Here is a 17,384-nt window from a genome sequence, read left to right as displayed (position 1 = left end):
ATGGTTTAGCATGACAATAGAAGTTAATGTTTTCATATCTTATTTTGTTACATGAGGGAAAATAAAGCCTCTTACTGTAGGGAACTACCATAGATAACTGATTTGTAACTAATAGTTGTTTAGATACACAGATCTCAGCAACAGGGTGTGACTAACTAATCGGGTGGTTTAGTCTGTTATGAGAAAAATGCTTTGGAGCAAAGGCAAGCAGAGTGAGTAATAGGCATTATGGAGGATGAAGTTACTAAAACTCTACAGCAGAATACTACGGAGGGTATATTCTTCATTGTAATAAATTAAACTTCATTCTTAGAGAATTAGAAGTCATGGATAATGGACAATGGAAATGGAAATAAGATTTTAAAATACCTCAGATCAAAGAACCACTTTTTTACCACACCTTGCTGGTTTGGCTAGAAGCTGCTTTTTAATATTTCAGTCAGAGAAAAAAAAAAGTGGTCAATTTTAGTTTTCCTCAATAGCAGCATTGTAGCCAGTCCCTAATTCTAGGGAAGAAATACTAGATCCCTTCCTCTAATTCTTTTTTTTTAATATGTTCTTTTATTACAATTTATCTACTTTGAATCTCAGCTGTAGCCCCTCCCTCATCCCATTCCAATCTCAACCTCCCTCCCTCTTGTCCTCCCATGTCCCTCCTTCCCATCAGTCTGACCTTAGCCTATCAGGTCTCATCAGGACTGGCTGAATTGTCTTCCTCTGTGGCCTGGTAAAGCTGTTACCTACCACTCAATGGGATGTGATCAAAGAGCCTGCCACTGTATTTATGTCAGAAACAGTCCCTCCTCCTCTTATGAGGCAACCCACTTGGAGACCCACATGGGATACATCTGTGCAGGAGTTCTAGGTTATATCCATGAATGGTCCTTGAATGGTCTGAAAAGACCACTGGGTCCAACTATTTTGGTTCTGCTGCTCTCTTTGCAGAGCTCCTGTCCCTCCAGGTCTTCTTACCTACCCCTTTTTACATAAGATTCCCTGCACTCTCCTCAAAGTTTGGCTATGAGTCTCAGCATCTGCTTTGATACCCTGATGGTTAGAAACATTAAGAGATCATTTGTAGTAGGATCCTGTCCTTTACCCTGTTTTCAACATCTTCCCATATCTATCCAGTTTGCCTTTATGAATGAGGATTGATCATTTTACCCATGGTCCTCCTTCTTGCTTGACTTCTTTAGGTGTACCGATTTTAGTAAGTTTATCCTATATTATACGTCTAATATCCACTTATAAGTAAGTATAAAACACATGTGTCTTTCTTCTTCTGTGATAGCTTAGGATAATCTTTTCTAGTTTCCAACAATTGCCTGAAAATTTCATCATTTCTTTGTTTTTAATTGCTGCATAGTATTCCATTGCGTAAATGTAACACAATATATGTATCCATTCCTATGTTGGGGGACTGGACACACTAAATCTCTTAGAAGAAATAATGAGAAGAACTTTGATCTCATTGGCACTAGAGACAACTTCCTGAACAGAACACCAACAGCACAGGCTCTACGATCAACACTGGGACCTCATGAAAAGGAAAAGCTTCTGTAAAACAGAGGACACTGTCGTCAGAATAAAAGGACAGCCTACAGACTTGGAAAGGATCTTCACCAACCCTCTATCTGACAGAGGGCTAATATCCAGAATATATAAAGAATTTAAGAAGTTAAATAGCCAGAAATCAAGTAATACAATTTAAAAATGGGATACAGAGCTAAATGGAGAGTTCTCTGTAGAGGGATATCAAATGGCAGAGAAACACTTAAAGAGATGCTCAACATCCTTAGCCATCAGAGAGATGCAAATCAAAATGACCCGGTGATTTCACCTTACACCCATCAGAATGGCTAAGATCCAAAACTCAAGTGACAACACATGCTGGAGAGGTTGTGGGGAAAGGAGAACACTCCTCCATTGATGGTGGGAATGTAAACTTGTACAACCACTTTGGAAATCAATCTCAGACAAATAGGAATAGCACTTCCTCCAGATCCAGCTATACCACTCCTAGGAATATATCCAAAAGATGCTCAAGTACACAACAAGCACTTTTATTAACCATGTTTTTAGCAGGTTTATTCGTAATAGCCAGAATCTGGAAACAACCCAGATGTCCATCAGTGGAGGAATGATTACAGAAATTGTGGTACTTTTACACAATGGAATACTACTCAGCAATTAAAAACAAGGAAATCATAAAATTTGTAGGCAAATGGTAGGACTAGAAAAGATCATTCTGAGTGAGGTATCACAGGAGCAGAAAGACACACACGATATATACTCACTTAAAGTGGGTACTAGTCTTATAAGATAGGATAAACATACTAAAATCTGTATACCTAAAGATAAAAAAGAAAGAGGACCCAGGGTAAGATGATCAATCCTCACTTAGAAAGATAAATGGTATGGATATAGGAAGTAGGAAAAAACAAGTAACAGGACAGGAGACTACCACAGAGGGCTTTGGAAAGACTCTACCTAGCAGTGTATCAAAGCAGCTGCTGAGACTCATAACCAAACCTTTTGCAGAGTGCAGGGAATCACATGAAAGAAGGGGGAGTAAGTATGACCTGAAGAAGACAGGAGCTTCACAAAGACCAAAGATATCAAGGCACAGGGGTCTTTTATGAGACTGTTTCTCCAACCAAGGCCCTTGTATGGATATAAGCTAGAAGCAGGTGTAGCCCATGGTAGCTCAATATCCAAGTGGGTAAGCAAGTAAGGGGGACAAGGACTATTTCTGACATGAACTCAATGGCTGGCTCTTTGACCTTCCCCCACTGCCAAGGGAGTACCAGGCTTGCTTGGCCACAGAGGAGGACATGGCAGCCAGTCTGGAAGATACCTGATAAGCTAGGGTCAGATGGTCGGGGAGGAGGCCTTCCCCTATCAGTGGACTGAGAAAGGGGCAGGGAGAAGATGAGGGAGGGAGGGTGGAATTGGGAGGGAATGAGGAAGGGGGCTACAGCTGGGATACAAAGTAAATAATCTGTGATTAATATTTAAAAATAAAAAATAAATGTACAAAAATAAAAATAATTAAAAAATAAAGGGAAGGGGATGGAAGGGAACGGGTATGGAATGAAAGGAAAGGAAATAACAAGGAAAAGAAAAAGAAAGGAAAAAGATAGAAAACGAAAAAGAATAGGAAAGTAAACAAAAAGTGGAGGTACAGGAAGGGACATGAGAAGGGACGGAGTGGGAATGTAAGGGAAGAGAAGGGAAAGGAAAAGATAGGAAATGTAAGGTAAAGAAAGGAAAAAGGAAAGGAAAGAAAAGAAAAGAAAAAAGAAAGGAAAGTTAAGGAAAGGGAACGGAAGAGAAGGAAAGGAAATAATAGGAAAGGAAAAGACAAGGGGAGGGAAGGGATGGGAACAGAAGGAAAAATGTATGGAAGGAAAGAAAAGGAAAGAAAGAATTGAAGGAAAAAGGGAAGGAAATGAAACAGTAAAAAAGGTAAAGAAATGAAATAAAGAGAAAAGGGAATGGAAGGGAAGAAAAGGAAAGGTTAGGAAAGAGAACAGAAAGAGAATGGAAAAGGAAGGAAAAGAGAAAATAAAGGAGAGGGAATGGAAGGAAAAAAGAAAAGAAAAGAAAAAGGAAACAAGGGGAAAAGTAAATTTATGGAAAGGAAAGAAAAAGAAATAGAAAGGAAAAAGGAACTAAAAGGAAAAATGGGAAATGGAAAGGATGGGAAGGAAAGAGAAAGTAAGGGAAAGGGAAGAGAATGAAAGGAAAGAAAGAGAAAGGAAGGGAAGGGAAAGAAAATTGAAGGAAAGAAAAACAAAACAAAATAAAATAAAGGATAGTGAAGGGAAGGAAAGGAAAGGGAAGGGAAAGTAAACCAAAATAAAGGAAAGGAAAATGGAAATGAAATAAAAGGAAATGGAAAAAAAAGAATGGAAAGGGAATTAAAGGGAAGGAAAGTGATGGGAGGGGAAAGGAAAGAAAAAGGAAAGGAACATAAAGGAAAGGAACAGGAAAGAGAAGGGAATGGATGGGAAAGGGTAAGGAAGGTAAGAAAAGGTAAGAAAAAAGGAAAGGAATTAAATAGGAAAGCAAAGTAAAGGTAAAGAAATGAAAAGAAAAAAAGAGTTGTAGAAGGAGGGAAGGGAAGGAAACAGAAGAGAAACAGAATGAAAGAAAAGAAAGGGAAAGAAAATGGAAGGCAAGAAAAGGTGAAAAAAAGGAAGGAAAGAAAAGGAAATGGAAGGCAAGGAAAGGTGAAAGGAAAGGGAAGGAAAGAGATGAGAAGGAAAGGAAAGGATGAAAAAGGAAAGGAAAGTATGGGAAAGGAAAGAGAAGGGGTGGAAAAGAAAAGGGTGACAAAGAAAAGGAAATGAAAGGAAAAGGGAAGGGAAGAGAAGGGAAGGAAAGCAAAAAGAATGAGAAAGGAAAGAAAAAGAAAGGGAAAGGAAAATTTCTTGGGACAGAAAAGGAAGGGAAGGGTATGGACAGGAAGAAGTATGGTAGGAAAGGAAAGGATACAAAAGGATAGGAAAAGAAATGAAAGGAAAAGGATGGCTATGGAAGGGAAGGGAAGGAAAGGACAGAGAAGAGAAGGGAAAGGAAAGGTAGGGAAGAAAAAGGGAGGGAAGGGAAGAGAAGAAAAAAGGTAAGAATAAGAAAGGAATGGAAAGGAAAGGAATGGAATGGAAAAGGGAAGGAATGGAGTGGAAATGCAAAGGAAAGGGAAGGGATAAAAAGGGAAAGGAAAGACAAAGGAAAGGGAAGGAAATGAAAATGGAAAGAAAAGAGAAAGGATACAGGTAAAAAGAAAGGAAAGGAAACAAAAAAAAAACAGGAAAAGAAAGGAAAGGAAAAAGGAAACGAATGGAAAGGACTGTAAAGGAAAAAGGAAAGGATAGGAAATAAAAAAGTAAAGAAATGGAAAGAAAAGAAAAAGGAAAGGGATGGGTAGGGACAGAAAGGAAAGGGAAGGAAAACTGAAATGAAAGGAAAGGAAAAGAAAGGGAAGGGAATGGAAGGAAAGGAAAGGGAAGGAAAGGAAGAGAAGGGAAGAGAAGGAAAAAGGTAAGGCAAACCAAGGTGGTGGAGCCCAGCATGCACAATATCAGAGGGGCCTCTCAGAGGATCTGAAACTCGGGAATTTGTGAGTGGATGGATAGTTGAACCCAGAATATCGATATTGAGGTTTCCTCGGAGAAAGGGGACAAACCCCGAGCTGAGACCATTAGGATTCAGGTCGACCACAGACTTCACCGCTGACTTCTCCTGGAGACTGACTTCCCAGGCACTTCCCTTTTAACAGGCCTCTCTACTCAATGGTGGAGTCAGCAGTGAAGGCAGTGGAGGCGGTCTGCAGTGTACACAGCTCCTAGCGCAGACCCCCTTGCTTGAGATTTGAGACAGATAATACTCACTCCCCCAGCACTTCTCCTCGACAAGCCTCCCTTCTCCCTCCTTGGAGAAGGCAGAGGCTGCAGAGGCAACCTACAGTGCCCAACACAGAGCGCAGTGCCAGATCCACAGTGCCCAGAGCTCCTAGCACAGAGCACAGTGCTGATGGCTCCACCAGGCCAACCAGGTCCTTGGCTCCGCACGGCCTTCCAGAAATCTCCAGCAGCCTCCTAGTTCTGCAGCAGTGGTTGGACTGCCAGTGGTCCGCAACACCAGCCCCCAAGTTCTGCAGCAACATAGGGATTCTTGGGACAGCATTATCAACATTGAAGGCCGTGCTCTGTGGGTCTATCAATGATGTCGAGGCAAGCAACTCATGGAGCCCAGACAGATCTGAATACCAGAATGACAGTATGACAGAACTGTAGACCACTGAGGTATTCAGGAAATTGATGTAGGCACATTGTGCCCTCAAACAGTGTGTGCATTCCAGGCTCCATGGTCAGGAAAATATTTAAAGATAATTGTAGAAAAAAAATTTCCAACTCAAAGAAATAGATGACCATAATCATACAAGAAGCCTAAAGAACACCAAATAGACTAGGACAGAAAAGAAACTATTCACATCACATCATAGTCAAAACACTAAACCTACAGAAAAAAGAAAATATATTAAAGGCAGCAATGGAAAAAGGCCAAGTAACATATAAAGGTAGACTTATCAGAATCATACCAGATTTCTCAGCAGAAACTATGAAAGCCAGAGAAGCCTGGGCAGATGTCATGCAGACTTTAAGGAACCACAGATGCCAACCCAGACTACTCTACCCACCAAAGCTGTCAATCAACATAGAGGGAGAAAGCAAAATATTCCATGACAAAACTAAATTTAAAAAATATCTACATGGCAACCCAGCCCTACAGAAGATACTAGAAGGAAAACTCCAATCCAATGAATACAACTGCACCCAAGACAAGATAGGATACAGATAACTGTCACAACAAAAAATTAAAAGAAAACAAGCAGTGAATCACAGTAATATCATCAACTCCACAAAAAAAGGAACTAATGTTCATTGGTCACTATTACCTATCAACATCAATGGACTCAACCCTTCAATAAAAAGACACAGACTAACAGAATGGTTGTAGAAACAGGATCCAACAATCTGCTGCATCCAAGAAACACACCTCTGCAACTAACATAAATAAACACTACCACAGGGCTAGAAAAATGTTTTTCAAGGAAATGGATGCAGGAAACAAGCTGGGGTAGTTATCCTAATATCTAATAAAATAGACTTTCAAACAAAATTAATGAAAAAAGATTAAGAGGGGCACTTCATTCTCCTCAAAAGAAAAATACACCGGGAGGACTTCACAACACTGAATATCTATGCCCCGAATACAAGAGTACCTACATTTGTAAATGAAACAATACTAAAGCTTAAATTGCACATTGATCCTAACACCTTAATAGTGGGAGACTTCAACACTCCACTCTCACCAAAGGACAGATCATCTAGACAGAAGCTAAAGAGGGAAATAAAGGCACTTAAAGAGGTCCTAAATCAAATGGACCTAATAGGTGCATACAGAACTTTTCACCTAAATTCAAAAGACTATACCTTCTTTTCGGCACCTCATGGAATCTTCTCCAAAATACACAAAGCAAGTCTCAGCAGATACTAGAAGCCTGAAATAATCCCTCATATTCTACTGACCATCATGGACTAAATCTGAACCTCAACAACAACAGAAATAGCAAAAAAGCCTGGATTCACATGGAAACTGAACAACTCTCTACTCAATGAGAGCTGGGTTAGGGAAAAAAATAAAGAAAGAAATTAAAGTCTTCCTAGATTTCAATGTTCTGAGAGCCTCCCACCATATTAGTGACAATTCTCTCCTTGGGTGACTTTGACACCTTGAAATTCCTGCCTCCTCTTTCTAAGCACCATAGTTATAGGCCTGTGTCACCATACCTGGAGGCTTCAGTTTCATTTAGTGATGTAATAGAATGATGGGTTGAATAAGATGAACACTTAACTATATTACAAGATATCTAATCTCTGTGAGCCTGGGTTTCTCTCTCTGTAGAATGAGGTTAGAACCCTGACCTCGTCTGTAGTTTAGACTCCATGATAAAAGAAAATAATATTACTCATAGAGAGAAGACAGTGGACATTAACCAGGAGGGGTGCATTTGATGGGAGCCTTCCTCTGTTACTGGAGTTAGGACCAGAGCCCATGTTCTGGCTACCCTAACCACCAAGGTTCAGTCACTCAGCCTCATTAAGCCAATTAAAAGAACTAAATTATCAAGTTATGACATGTCTACTTACAATTCAGGCACTCTGGAGGCAAGGTGGGTATATATACTGTGTGGGATATACACAGAAATTGAAGACAGAAAGAGATACATAGTGGGACTACTCTTTAAAATAAAAAAAAGAGTGAAAACAATGACAAAAAGCAAATTATTAATGAAGACTGAAAACATATTAACATACTTATTCAGTAATTTTGACCAGTGATGAACTTATAAGATAACTAATTCATTGTTGAGGTCCTAACAATTTTAGATGGAAGGTGAGATACAACTAAGTAATCTAACCAAGCCATAAAATTAATTTTCGTTATCCTTAAATCCCTCTTTTATTCTTAGATCCTTTATTTCCTGCAAGTTATTCAGACATTGAGTTAATGTTTATTTAACAGAGTTTGCATCTGGAGGAATCAGCCTTTTCACATAAAGAGATTTGAGGGAAAATTAGAATTTCATGGAGTCCATGGTTTCACTAGATGTTCCCTAAGGGGAGATAAAAATGTGTCTTTACAATCATTATTCCTACCAGGCAGGCAGATTAAAGGGATGAAAGAGTGGGAAACTGAAGAGCTTTAAGATCCAATAGGATATATTTTGCATACAGGTCTTTCACTTGCTTAGTTAGAGTTAAATCGGGGGACTTTATGTTATTTGTGACTATTTTAAGGGTGTTGTTTCTTTTTTGGCCCTTTTGTCTTTTGTATACAAGAGGGCTTCTGATGTTTTTGAGGATTTTTTTTTTACCCAGCCACTTTGCTGAAGGCATTTATCAGCTGAAGGAGTTTTCTGGCAGGCAAATTGTGGGACTAGAAATGATCATCTTGAGTGAGGTAACAAAGAAGCACAAAGACAAACATGGTATATACTCACTAATAAGAGGAATAAACATACTGAGATCTATACTCCTGGAGAATCTGGACAACAGGGAAGACCCTATGGAAAATGCTCAATCCTTATTCAAAAGGGCAAGGATGATAGACATCCAAAGAAGAACAGGGAATAAGACAGGAGCCTATGACAGATGGACTCTGAAAGAATCCACTGATGGAGGTATTGAAGCAGAGGCTGAGACTCATAGCCAAACTTTGGGCAGAATACATGGAATTTTATGAAACAAGGGGGAGAAAGTAAGACCTGGAGGGGAATGAGGTCCAAAAACCAAGAGTCCACAAAAATACTGCTCCCTGGGGCCCCTGCAGAGACTGACACCCCAACCAAGGACCATGCATGGAGAAGATCTAAAACCCCTGCTCAGGTGTGGCACATAGACTCTCTCTCTCTCTTTATCACACACAGCACATGCACACACACACACACACACACACACACACACATTGTTGAAGATGAAGTAAGACAGACTCCAGCAGGTAGATTCCAAAAAGCTTCTTCTCTTTATTTAAGCTTCTCTTCATTTAGCTTCTCTTACAGTCTTTTTTTTTTACTTTATACAATCACATACACACATACGTATGTACATACATATATACACATTCACATACTGGGTAGACAGAGCAAACTCCGGAGAGTGAATTTTAATTCATCCTAATATATGCAACTTGGTGGATGGAAGTAACTCCAAAAAGTAAGTTCCAAACCACCTTACATACATACAAAATGGTGGATGGAGCAAACTCCAAAGAACATGAGCCAAACCACCTTACCTACATATACATACATCATGATGGATGGAAAAAGCACAAAAGAGCAAGTTCCATCCCAACCTTACATACATACATATACATACAACTTCTCAGATGAAACAAACTCCAAAGAGTGAGGTCCAAACCACCTACATATATAGACCTTGGTGGATGGAACAAGACCTAGAGTGCCAGTTCAGACTACACTTTTACTCTTTTTCCACACCTTATCTATCCCAGTAAGATCCTTATAGCAATATTAAACACACAATGTGGTTACACTCTATTTTTCTTTAAGTGAAGAATTACAATGAACATACACACACACACACACACACACAAACAACCCACATATTCCCCAATACCTTCACATGATCAAATGTTATACATATTATGGGTGAAGAACAAGTTATTCCAAGACCCCATATACACTTGCAATTAACCAACTTGTGATCAATTAACAAGATGAGCAAGCAACATAACTACTCAGCCATCTTGTCTTTACTGGCAAGCAGAAACTTGGGGTAATTAAAAGAGCAATTATATTAAAAAGTAATCACATAAAAGTCTTAAAAGGATCATGAATCTAAAGTTTTATATGTATAAAACAATCAGCTACCTCTACATTAAATCTTGAAGGGGTATGTACCTTAATAACTTGTATTAAATCATATCAAGAACCCGAGGGCAAAAACAAGTATGAATAAATCAATCCCTGTCTCAGCTACAGGCACAGCTGGACAGTGTCTAGTCAGCAAGTGTTAACTTTGGCTTTTGTTTCTTCTCACCAATCTTAAAGTGTCCCTGGCTTTACTATTAAGAGGGTACTTTTCTTAATTTCACATGGATCTGTAAGATTTTTTACGTAAGACCCATTAGCAAAAACATCTTACCTGACCTCACTAAACAATCTATAAGTTGATATGGGGAAGGGAGGTTAGCCCAGATTCTAGGCAGGAAAATTCAAGGTAGGGAGTGGGATATGCCAGCCAAGAGAACCATATTAAGCTTTGGAAGGACCAACAGATTTCTGGGAGAAAATTGGCAAGTAGGTCGGTTTTAATATAGGCACCTCTCACATTTCTGCCAGATTTAAAACCTACATCTATAGAAATATAAACTGTAGAGAGCAACATGGTCTCCACTGAGTAATGACTATCAAAAGAACCCACAAGGAAGAAGGGTAGCAAAGAAGAAGATTTTTTTTTTCTTTTCTTTCTTTATATTTTCTATTTCTTCCATGAAGACAGGCCGTTATCCAGGCTGGCCTCAATTTTCTGCTCTTATTTCTTCTCCATAGGCCACTGAGATTGGCTCAGAAGATTCCTTACACTGAAGCTTACCTGCAACCTTACTGTGAAATAAACTTTAGGTGTAACCCATTTTATAGAGTCCCACCCCCAAGGCACTGGTTGACTGGGCAAGAAACATCTGAAATATGAAAGGCTATCATGTCTGAAACTTTTGATCCCAAGCATTTCATAGATAAGTTGGTTTTCCTCCTGCCTTGGGGGCTGTTTCCCTCCAACCCAAGAAAGCAGAAGGGGCAGAAGATGAGGTGCCATGCTTAGAAAACCAGCAAGCATGACAGATTCAGACAATCTGGGAACCAAGGCAGAGAGCAATTTTAACTTTAATTCCAGAAAACAAAGGTTATATACCCCTTGGGGAGTGAGTGGAGTGCTCCAAGGATTGGTGTATATAAATGTTTAAAACTAGGCATTTCAAGGATTCTTTTTTATTCTTTATTAATTACACTTTATTCACTTTGTATCCCCCCTGTGGTTCCCGCCCTCCTCTCATCCTAATCCTTCCCTTTCTCTGCCCTCTGCATGCATGCCTCTCCCCAAGTCCATTGATAGGGGAGGTCTTCTTTTCCTTCCTTCTGATCCTAGTCAATTAAGTCTCATCAGGAGTGGCTGCATTATTTTCTCTTGTGGCCTGGTAAGGCTGCTTCCCCCTCAGGGGGAGGTAATTAAAGAGCAGGCCTCAAGGATTCTTGATTTGCATTAAACAGCACATCCTTATTGTACACACATAAACAAAGTACCTAATTATCCTATAGGTGAAGGGAGGGAAGAGTTAGCTTGGATCTGTGTCAAAGACCATCTATCAAATGTGCTTGGAGGCATCTATGTCTAAAGACACTAACCAGATGAAGTCAGAGATCAGGAGGCTCTGGTGGAGAGAGGGAGTCCTGCACCTTAATGCCTAGCTCAGAAAGGCTATCCAGACTTTGAGCGCTGCAACCTGAAACAGAAAGGTACTTCCAACCAGATAAAAGATATTCATCCTGAAATTAGCATGTAATTGAAAAAAATGAAGATCTTTTGTTGGCAGAGCTCTTAAGCTTTTCACATTCAAACTCAGGTCCTCAAGAGCAACAAGTCTCTTAATCAGCCATTTCTCTAGAGTTCCAAAGTTCATTTCCTACTGTGAACAATACAGTGAAATCACAATCTCCTTTGACTTCACTTTCAGACAGTCTGAAAGTCTCTTCAGGCCTCCAGGGTTCCCTGCATTCATGTGCACATACTTCCACAAAGACCCAAACAAACATACTTAGCTAAAAGTAAAATAAACCTAAAAATAAATGTTTAAAAATCAAGTTATAAATGCTTTCTCTTTTACTAGAAGCAGATGAGGATGTAACTTGGTACAAAGCTGAAGATTTTCTTGAGCTCCTTATTCTCCTCCTCTCTCAAATGTTGATATTATAGGCATGTGTATCAAAATCCTGAAAAACCTATTTTTAAAAATACTATTTCATTAATGAAACTTCGCAGTCATACAGAAATGCACTGTTAACATGCACACAATATATATATATATTATATATATATTATATATATATATTGATATTGATATATCAGCATGTGTGTGTTTCTGTGCACCCATACACATATGCACATATAAATTTGTAAGTATATAGGACAAGTATATGGTGTCTTCCTCCATTTGTACAAACACTTAATTTAAAAAATAATTTAAATATTAATAACAGTTGAATACAATTAATACAGTCATATTGTTACCTAAAAATTAATCAGAATTATCATGACGATGGCATTTTCTCAAGACTTTAATCCCAGCACTCTGGAGGCAGAGGTCGAGGATTCCCTGAGTTTGGGGATATTTTTGTCTACAGAGTAAGTTCCAGGAAACCATGGCTAAACACAAACAAAACTAATTTAGTTGATTAAAAAATTTGAGAGGTTTATGCAGCACAAAAGACCACATAAACTAATATTTTATGAATCTCTTAATTTCTTTTGTAATATTTTTATGTTCTCCTAAAGCACTGAGTGATCTTTTTTATCTGGTGGTAGTCTGGGATACAATTGTTCACTTCTGGACAAAGAACAGCACGTCCCTGAGAACACAGGTACCAAATTCTCTCTAGAATAAATTCGAGTGCTCAAGGGAGTTGGCTAGTTCAAGGCATCTGTTCTGACTATGGGAAGTAGAAATGAGGTTCACACCAGGTACTACAATTAGCTTTTAAAATGAGGCTTTCACTATCACACAGCAGTCAGTGCCTGTGGTGATATGGAAGTGTTCTATCTCTTTGGCTAAGCTGGTATGGGATTGTGGCCAAATTACAGGGTTTCCCAGGCTCAGACCCAGCATGGCAGGAGGTAGATCCAGTGAAGTGTAGGCCTGTTGGGCTGAAAAGCTGGTCTAGGCCCAGTGGGTGCACTGCTTGAGGTCAACATGATTTTTAGAAGTCCAGCAGTATCCAGCCCGTGTTACACCCAGTTCGGGAGCCCCCAAAAGATCTACAGGAATCGACACTGTTGCAAAACACATGAGGGTCTTTTTATTACAAGCTCAAGCCCAGGTGGCTGACCTTTACAAAGACATTTGGGTAAGTGACCCCCCAGCTCCAGGAGATCAAGGTTTTTAAAGAAACAAAAATGCCAGTGGGGTAGTACAAGCCTTGGAATTACAGGATTGGGTAAGAGGAACAAAATGCAAATGGGGTGGTCTCTATGGAAGCTGACCTTTAAAATGACTGGTCTATTTTTAGGCGCCAAGACTGCTAATGGTCTGGCCTAGCTGCCTGGGAGACATCTGACCTCTAGTTCTTTGGGGCCATGTGACTCCAGTCATACCCTGAGGTTTATCTGGCTGGGGGCTGCTGCTGGCCCATTATCTGAAAGGAATGTGGGACTCGGCCCTAGCCTCTGGGCTAGCCCTCTGCTCTGAAAGAAATGTGGTCTTCTGATTCTGCCCCAGCCCCAAGAATTAACTCTAACCTTTCATTAGGTTAGCAAGTAGCCAAGTTCTGGGAGCTCAGTGGCAAATCTCAAGGGAGGAGGGGAAACCCTCTCTCCTCCAGAATAAAAGACTGACCAATTTTAGTTGGCTGTGGTGGAAAGCTGATGGTATCACAATGTTAATTTCCTGTGAAATCAGGGATTTATAAACCTTGGGCTTAGAGGATAAATGTGTTTGGTTTCCTGGGGCTAGATGCTCAGGATAGTTGATTTATATGTTGTGGTGCAGTACGTCATTTGCATGCAATATCCCAGTCCTATGACATAGAGAATATATAAATTAATTATTCTGTGGTGGGGGAATATCTCCAGGTATAGTTGAAAGGCATTTTCTGAAAGCTAACATATTCTTAGCATTGGGTGGTGTATTTACAGGATTCCCTAGGTGCTTGCTGAGCGGGGTTCTTATCAGGAAAGAGTCAGGCCTGTAATCTTCACTTAGGATGTGATGTTCCTTAATATCTGGGGTTCCCTACATCAGGCAAAAATAGAACCCCACTGAAAAAGGGAACCCACTGTATAGACCTAGTGACGAGGCTATCTGGAATGTCATACTTCAAAATAACCAGCGGAGTGCCACAACTGAGGTTCTGCAACCATTCCTCAGTATCAACTCTGTTTAACAGTGCTCCTTACCCAGTACCAGCCTGTCTGTTTGCTTGTTTATTTGTCTTGCATTGGTGGGAACTAAACTCAAAGCATTCTGCACTGGCAGATCGTTTAGCAAAAACATACATTCCCACACTTTTTTGTCAGTATCAATAACAGCTAGTCCATGCATGGTCCTAGGTATCTGCCACAGGAAAAGACCAATTACATCTGATATCACATTGTTTTTAAGGAATACATATATGACATTAGTTAGCATATTGTTTACGAGGGGGCTTCAGTTTTGCCTTCATAAATGTGAAATTTACTTATAAATAAATGATAAAAGCCTGGAAGGCAGAGTCTATCAACACACAATCATACTTCTTTAGTTTAGAGTAAGGTTTCTGGGTCTCTACATTTAAAAGCAGATAGGGAGAAATCACAGTGGTATGTGACCCAGGAGGAAGAGGCAGAGGGGGATATATGGCTTAGAAACAACGCTATTACATGTACCATCACATTTATAAATCTTATAGTTTAAACATAATTATATAAACATAAACACAATTGTGTTGGATATATAGAAGGAGAATTTGGTGAGGGAAGGAAACTTGAGGTAAATGAAGCACGGAACAGAGAGAAATGGGTGTATCTTATTTAGGATTACTACTGCTATTATAAAATATCATAACCAAAGAATCAACTTAAAAGAATGGGAAATTTTATTCTTCTTCAACATCCAGGTTACAGTCCATCACTAAGAGAAGTCAGGGCTTGGATTCAAACAGAGAAGGAACCCAGAAGCACAAGCTGAGCAGAGGCCATGGAGGAGTGTTGCTTACTGGGTTCCTCCTCATGGCTTGCTCAGGTTGCTTTATTGAGAAACCTAGGGTCACCATCAATGGCTGCATCACCTACAATGGATTGGATCTTACCTCATCAATTACTAATTAAGAAAATGTGTTTTGAGAGTCGGGTGCTGGGGTTGGGGATTTAGCTCAGTGGTAGAGCGCTTGTCTAGCAAGCGCAAGGCCCTGGGTTCGGTCCTCAGCTCTGGAGGAGCGAGGAGAGCGAGGAGAGCGAGGAGAGCGAGGAGAGCGAGGAGAGCGAGGAGAGCGAGGAGAGCGAGGAGAGCGAGGAGAGCGAGGAGAGCGAGGAGAGCGAGGAGAGCGAGGAGAGCGAGGAGAGCGAGGAGAGCGAGGAGAGCGAGGAGAGCGAGGAGAGCGAGGAGAGCGAGGAGAGCGAGGAGAGCGAGGAGAGCGAGGAGAGCGAGGAGAGCGAGGAGAGCGAGGAGAGCGAGGAGAGCGAGGAGAGCGAGGAGAGCGAGGAGAGCGAGGAGAGCGAGGAGAGCGAGGAGAGCGAGGAGAGCGAGGAGAGCGAGGAGAGCGAGGAGAGCGAGGAGAGCGAGGAGAGCGAGGAGAGCGAGGAGAGCGAGGAGAGCGAGGAGAGCGAGGAGAGCGAGGAGAGCGAGGAGAGCGAGGAGAGCGAGGAGAGCGAGGAGAGCGAGGAGAGCGAGGAGAGCGAGGAGAGCGAGGAGAGCGAGGAGAGCGAGGAGAGCGAGGAGAGCGAGGAGAGCGAGGAGAGCGAGGAGAGCGAGGAGAGCGAGGAGAGCGAGGAGAGCGAGGAGAGCGAGGAGAGCGAGGAGAGCGAGGAGAGCGAGGAGAGCGAGGAGAGCGAGGAGAGCGAGGAGAGCGAGGAGAGCGAGGAGAGCGAGGAGAGCGAGGAGAGCGAGGAGAGCGAGGAGAGCGAGGAGAGCGAGGAGAGCGAGGAGAGCGAGGAGAGCGAGGAGAGCGAGGAGAGCGAGGAGAGCGAGGAGAGCGAGGAGAGCGAGGAGAGCGAGGAGAGCGAGGAGAGCGAGGAGAGCGAGGAGAGCGAGGAGAGCGAGGAGAGCGAGGAGAGCGAGGAGAGCGAGGAGAGCGAGGAGAGCGAGGAGAGCGAGGAGAGCGAGGAGAGCGAGGAGAGCGAGGAGAGCGAGGAGAGCGAGGAGAGCGAGGAGAGCGAGGAGAGCGAGGAGAGCGAGGAGAGCGAGGAGAGCGAGGAGAGCGAGGAGAGCGAGGAGAGCGAGGAGAGCGAGGAGAGCGAGGAGAGCGAGGAGAGCGAGGAGAGCGAGGAGAGCGAGGAGAGCGAGGAGAGCGAGGAGAGCGAGGAGAGCGAGGAGAGCGAGGAGAGCGAGGAGAGCGAGGAGAGCGAGGAGAGCGAGGAGAGCGAGGAGAGCGAGGAGAGCGAGGAGAGCGAGGAGAGCGAGGAGAGCGAGGAGAGCGAGGAGAGCGAGGAGAGCGAGGAGAGCGAGGAGAGCGAGGAGAGCGAGGAGAGCGAGGAGAGCGAGGAGAGCGAGGAGAGCGAGGAGAGCGAGGAGAGCGAGGAGAGCGAGGAGAGCGAGGAGAGCGAGGAGAGCGAGGAGAGCGAGGAGAGCGAGGAGAGCGAGGAGAGCGAGGAGAGCGAGGAGAGCGAGGAGAGCGAGGAGAGCGAGGAGAGCGAGGAGAGCGAGGAGAGCGAGGAGAGCGAGGAGAGCGAGGAGAGCGAGGAGAGCGAGGAGAGCGAGGAGAGCGAGGAGAGCGAGGAGAGCGAGGAGAGCGAGGAGAGCGAGGAGAGCGAGGAGAGCGAGGAGAGCGAGGAGAGCGAGGAGAGCGAGGAGAGCGAGGAGAGCGAGGAGAGCGAGGAGAGCGAGGAGAGCGAGGAGAGCGAGGAGAGCGAGGAGAGCGAGGAGAGCGAGGAGAGCGAGGAGAGCGAGGAGAGCGAGGAGAGCGAGGAGAGCGAGGAGAGCGAGGAGAGCGAGGAGAGCGAGGAGAGCGAGGAGAGCGAGGAGAGCGAGGAGAGCGAGGAGAGCGAGGAGAGCGAGGAGAGCGAGGAGAGCGAGGAGAGCGAGGAGAGCGAGGAGAGCGAGGAGAGCGAGGAGAGCGAGGAGAGCGAGGAGAGCGAGGAGAGCGAGGAGAGCGAGGAGAGCGAGGAGAGCGAGGAGAGCGAGGAGAGCGAGGAGAGCGAGGAGAGCGAGGAGAGCGAGGAGAGCGAGGAGAGCGAGGAGAGCGAGGAGAGCGAGGAGAGCGAGGAGAGCGAGGAGAGCGAGGAGAGCGAGGAGAGCGAGGAGAGCGAGGAGAGCGAGGAGAGCGAGGAGAGCGAGGAGAGCGAGGAGAGCGAGGAGAGCGAGGAGAGCGAGGAGAGCGAGGAGAGCGA

The 17,384-nt window shown here is 43.0% G+C and overlaps 1 pseudogene; it reads left to right on the top strand.

Annotated features, from left to right (window-relative positions):
* The window catches only part of LOC132651131 (zinc finger protein 850-like), a 443,146-nt pseudogene that overhangs the window by 191,595 nt on the left and 234,167 nt on the right, over positions 1-17,384 (top strand).

Source organism: Meriones unguiculatus (genome assembly GCF_030254825.1).
Source record: "Meriones unguiculatus strain TT.TT164.6M chromosome 13 unlocalized genomic scaffold, Bangor_MerUng_6.1 Chr13_unordered_Scaffold_40, whole genome shotgun sequence".
In the NCBI taxonomy this organism is placed as follows: domain Eukaryota; kingdom Metazoa; phylum Chordata; class Mammalia; order Rodentia; family Muridae; genus Meriones; species Meriones unguiculatus.
The sequence above is the reverse complement of the archived record's forward strand: the minus strand, read 5'-3'. Positions and strand labels throughout refer to the sequence as shown.